Source organism: Arvicola amphibius, chromosome 7 (assembly GCF_903992535.2).
Source record: "Arvicola amphibius chromosome 7, mArvAmp1.2, whole genome shotgun sequence".
In the NCBI taxonomy this organism is placed as follows: domain Eukaryota; kingdom Metazoa; phylum Chordata; class Mammalia; order Rodentia; family Cricetidae; genus Arvicola; species Arvicola amphibius.
This window is the reverse complement of record NC_052053.1, coordinates 45,902,655-45,908,654: the sequence shown is the minus strand read 5'-3', so window position 1 is coordinate 45,908,654 and position 6,000 is coordinate 45,902,655.

Genomic DNA, 6,000 nt, shown 5'->3' with positions numbered 1-6,000 from the left:
TTAGACAGGCCCAGCACTATTTAACTACTCAGTCCTGGGGGGCTACAGTCCTGCAGGGCTGGCTTCCAGGCTTTCATAGGGTGCCTCTGTCTGGTCCCTTTAGTTGGGCATGAGGCCTCAGGGGAGTCCAGTGATGAGCTAGGGTGGAAGCTAAGCGCTAAGAAAGCATTTACTGCCCTGCTCTTGACTATGGCTGTGATGTGACCGGCTGCTTCAAGTTCCTGTCTTGACTTTTCTGCCGTGATGGACTGTAGTCTGGACATGTGAACGATAATCTCGCCTAAATTGCTTTCTGTCAAGGTATTTTATCACAGCAACAGAAATAATAACGCATATGAGACAATAATACCACAACAGAAATAACCACAACATACGCCCAGCCACGATGTTGTTAACCTGGATCCATGGGACTGAGTCCTCTGTCTGATAAGACAGCTGCCACCTTATGGGAAAAGTCATATGGTCCATCTTTTAGAAGAAGTACATTATAGCAATGTGCAGGTCAATGTACATTATCGTACATTATAGTAATGAATCACAGATTAGCAGGAGGCTCTAGGCCCCTGGGTCCCTAGCTAGCTGCTGGTGCCTACTCAACTGGGTGCTTTCGCATTTATCTTAGGGTTTAATGGTCACATACAGTCCAGAAAGGGCAGGGAGACCATGAGCTGCAGGAGGATGGGGGATTTGGGGTAGGGACTATGCTAGACAAGTGACAAAAATGACATTTCTTCCATGGAAAACCCACCCAGTGAAGAACTCAGAGGACAGAGAAACACCATTAGGCTGCCTCCTAATCCTTCCCAAACAGTTCCACCAAATGTGGACCAAGCATTCAAAACTATGAGCCTACAAGACCACTCTCATTTACATGACCACGCCCACCTCACCCCCCAGTTGCATTTCAGCTGTGTCTTAACAGGGTGTGGTCCATAGTGGCCTTACAGCCCAGTTTCCTGACCTATACTGTGAGCCATGAGGGTCTTAGAACTGAGTGTAGGTGGTGACAACTTGGTCAGTAGTGGAGGCTTTCTGCACACTCAGTGAACTCAGGGTCACCCTCATCCAGCAGCGTCCATGTGTTTCTGGCAGCGCTGGCCTGTGCTGAACCATGGGAGTGGCACTGTGCAGGTCACTGGATCGTGTGTCGTCAAGCCGCCTGAACTACATTGCTCAGACGTGAGGCTCTCACCTGCTGTGAACTGCAGCGTCTACGCAGTGCCTGCAGAGTTTCCGACTTTTAGAGAATCACAGAGACTTAACTACATGGGGAGAAAGTCAAATAATTCCCTCCCATCATTCTTCAGCATGTAAATATCATGTCAGTATGTCTTTGGATTGAGACTATCGGGTTTGGGGCTGGAGAGATGGCTCAGCCGTTAAATGCTAAGCTCATAACCCAAAATATAAGAGAATTTTTGATTTTTTTTTAAAAAAATTGTTTGAATTTCTGACTTGAGATTTATTTTTAAAAATGCTCAGTGAATTTTGGGCTGGGATTAGGACAGAATTTCCAACAGTTCTGAAAGTATTTTAAATATTTCCCTACCATCTTGTACTATGTTTATATGCAAAGTGGCATTGAAGGCTGTAAAATCAAAATATCAATCGACTCTGAAAAAGATTGAAGAGTTTCTAGGTCTTATGGTATCAAATAGTCAGGCGAGATTAGATCTTTATGTAAAAACAAGCACAGCCACGCAGCACAACCACACAGCACAGCCATGCAACACAACCACACAGCACAGCCACGCAGCACAACCACAAAGCACAGCCATGCAGTACAACCACACAGCACGGCCACACAGTACAACCACACAGCACAGCCATGCAGCACAAACACACAGCACAGCCACGCAGCACAACCACAAAGCACAGCCATGCAGTACAACCACACAGCACGGCCACACAGTACAACCACACAGCACAGCCATGCAGCACAAACACACAGCACGGCAGCGCATTGACAGGAAAGTTTTGTTTTTGTCTTTAATGAATGATAAAATTAATATGTTTACCAAAGGATTATTTTTAAAATAGTTTCTTTAATATAGTTAATCTAATTTCTTTTATAAATTACTATCTATAAATGCTTGGTATGTATATCTGTTTTATGTGTTTATATGCTTGGAATTATATAAAATTTCTTAGGAGAGAAAGGGTCAAAACCACAAAAAGCTTAAGAAGTCATTCCATGAAATATTTGTGTTGATGATGTTAGAGAGAAATCTTTATGATCCATTTTCAGTGTGAGGTGGAATTCATTAAGGAATGGCAGATAAGCAGAAGGCACAGGTCCCTGTCTTCCCCTAGTTGGGAGCTGACTCCCCGCCTGCCTCAATGTATTTTAGTTTATCTCAGGGTTGAAAAGGTACAGTGTCTGCTGTGTGACCAGACTCTCAGAACCCATGTAGCAGGAAATGGAGGGGTAGAGTCAACCTGGAGCCCCAGGAGGATGGGGAGGTAGGGGTGGAATTTCTCATGATCAGTACTAAACTGGTGTGTTGTCCATTTTGCTTTTTTTCCTGACATCTGACGTCACAAAGCAGGAGAGTAACCTGCCTTCGCAGTTGCCTCTCTGAGTCCTTGGTACGCTCTCCTACGAAGCAAAATCGCTGTTCATCACATTGCAAAGACAGACACAAGCAGTCTTCCAAGTGGGTGTTCACAACCCCCGCTCTGCAAAGTGATAGGTGACAGATGGGTCTCAGATCTGCAATACTAGGGGTGAAGTCTACAGAAAGAGGATTCCAGACAGAGTAAAAAGACCGGGGCACCAGAGGACAGAGAATGGAGACCACGGAAAGATAGGTCTAGGGGAGTTTGACTGCACGGGAGCGTGACAGCTGGTTTTGGACCACATAGACATGACAGGTAGGTGAGTGACACCCACCCTTGGCCCACCCAGATATTGATATAAAAGTATGAGATATCCATGTCTCCATTAAGAAGCTCTATATTTCACTGTCCTTTCCAATTATCTTCCAAATGGCCTCTGTGCCCCACCCCAGGCCTATCCCCTACACCAAGCCCACCCTCAGAGCCATGATCCCCACCAAAAGATCCCTTTGTCCTCAAAACCCTTCCCTGATATCTCTTTTGCTGTCAAATGGAACATCCCAAGATGGGAGCCAGATGAACCTTTCTTCTTCATGTGTTGATCTTCTCAGGTATTTTGTCAGAATCACGGAAAGCTGATGGATAAATTAAATGTACAGAAGTGGCCCAAGGCACTGCCATGTTCTAGATGTGCCCACGTTTTACCTGTGCCCAGTATCCTGTGTGGCCTCCCGAGACTCACCGACACTACCTCTGGGTGGGAGCTGCTGCCATCAAACTGCAGCGGATTTCTGCCCCTACGTCCCAGTTCCGTCGCCTTTCCCAGCTGGACATAGACTCCTTCATTAATCTGTAAACTTGTTCCCTCAACTCATTCTTTTTCCTGGGTACCAGAAGACCCTGTGTTGTCAGTCAGAGTGGGAAAAGCCACCGTCAAGCTCTGGTCTTCAGCCAGGGCAGCATCCGCTAGAGTCTCAGGCAAGGAGGGATGTAAAGCCCTCCTGGCAAGGGAGAAAGAAGAAACCCCAGCAAACGGGGCTGCAGCTGTAAGAAGGCTTCCGCTCTGCCATTTCCTTCTTGGGCATTGTTCCGCACTCAAGTTCCATCCTGGATGAAGGTGGTGTGTTCATCAGCTTTGTTGCTGTAACAGAATGACTGAGAAGGCGAATCTTCAGCTTCCAGGGCTTCACGGTCACTTCCCTGGGTGATGTGGAGTCTATGAGGTCATTGTGTGTCTCAGAGGTGGAAACATGAGGGAGGGAAGCCTATTACCATGGCAACAGAAAAGCAGAGGCAGGAAGAGGCTGGGATCCCAATACCACTTTCAGGGGCACTTCCCCAATAACCTAACTTCTTCCCATTATGTTCCACTTCCTGGGGTTCCACCACCTCCCAGTAATGCCACAGACTGGTGTCCAGGCCTTAATACACAGCCTGTGCAGGCTGTTTAAGATCCAGAACACAGTACTTTACTCTCGCCGGTGTAATGAAGTAGGCTGCCACACCGGAGAGACTGCCCATAAGAAAAATCAGCAATGGCTGCCAATCAACAGCACCCAAGGACTTGAATCCTGCCGCCGCCAAGGGCGCTAGGAAGTAGGGCTTTCTGTGGTCATCTGATCAACCCTATGAAAAAGACCTGGATCCTCACAGGCACCTGATTGCAATGCCAGGCGAGACCCTGCACCTCAAAACCTGCTGAAGCTCTTTCCAGAAGCTGTGGGGTGAAGCTGTGAGCTGCCTCAAACCTCTATGTCTTCATGTCCTGGGTTACCCCCAAAGTGAATCCCATGGACACAGAGGGGGTGGGCTCCCTCATTGGCGAGGAGTCTTCTTAATGGCTTCAACCCTGAAAAGGCTCTCTGGGCAGAGGCTTCTAGTTTGAAACGAATTTGAGGACATCCCAGAGGGCAATGGATTCTTGCACAGCTGAACGTGTTGGCTCACAACATATGCCTGGAGACTAGATGTCTCCCAAACCGACGTGATTTCCACCCGTCAATATGGAAAGAAGGGATGTGGCATGCCTGTGGGAGGACACAAGTGTGGCTCCTGTGAAGTGTTTGCTCCTGGGACACAGCTGGGGAGGGACGTCTTCCTGCCTGGGGCCTAAAACAGACCCGGTGCCTGACAGAATCCCGTGAGTGTGGTGCAGGCAGTGGCAGATGCTCATGGCTCATGTTTGGGAAGACAGGGAGCAGATGGAAGCCTGGGCCTTGCATCCCCATGTGCTGATTTCCACAGGTTGAGGGAGGGATGGGGCAAAGAGCTGAGCTGGCGCTTTCCAAGATCAAGATTCACTGCAGCCAAGCTGGGGATCTAGCCTGGGTTCCTGCTGGGGGTGGGGGTATCCTCACCTACCACACTGCGGCAGGGCAGGGAGGCTCCAACACCCGACATAGTGTCCAGCTGTTCAATCATTCAGAGAGAGTCAGCTGGCCATTCCAGTCCAAGAGTCTCACGGAGAGGCTTTGTTCCAGGCAGCAAAGGCGGGGAGGATCACAGAGGGCCTACCTAGTCAGGGCTCTAACCTCTAGCTGTTTCTTTGAGCAAGGTGGGAGGAAGAGATGGAAGGGGCATTCTGTTGGAGTTTCCAGCTCGGCCCCAATTCTCTAGCCCCAAACCCTACCCTCTCAGAGAAGCAGCGAAAAGTCCAGTTCTGCACTCTTGACTGCAGAGACACTCCCCCTAACCCCAACAAAAGCTACTAGCTGCTCAAGACCCCACTGACCGTAATTTTGGGCACCAATAGCTTGTGAAGGATGAATCATCACCTCGTGCCTGCAGGGTATTTAAGACCCCTCCTTCAGATAGGTCATGTGATTTCTCTCCTATCCTCATCTCTGGGTGGGGGCTGAAGCGTCACCCAGGAGTGCTTTGTCCAGACAAACCGGGTTCTTTACTTTTTAATTTGTCTTGATCTGGTTTACTGCATCCGCAGAGAAACATATTGTTTGGATACAGCAACCTATCAGGGGATCCTTTGAAACTTGGCCCAGGAGTCAGGAGTAGAGGCAACTGTGGCCTCAGTGGTACCCTATGCTCTTCCTGAGCCTTAGTGGATTTGGCTTAGAAAATAAGTTCATGGACCATACCTCTGTGTGCACCACAGCCAAGGGTCACTTGGAGAAGCCAGGAGTGTCACTGTTCCCGTGGTTCCCCAACCAGCACCTAAGTTCCTTAGATGGTTCTAGAACTTAACCCAGGAGGCGAGAGCCCTCAGGCTGGGGACCCCTAACCTAGGTGGTGGGACTATAATGCTAAATCAACTGTTAGAAGCCACTCTGGCTCTCGAGGTCTGGGGCTGAGCAGAGGTTTATGGGCACCCTAGAATAGGCCTGGAGCAGCCCCAGTAAGCACCTGGCCCTCCCATTCTCAGCCAGAAAGCTGGCCCACTCTGGTCTGGAGGAGGCTCTGTCCTCAAAGTATCTAACCTGCAGG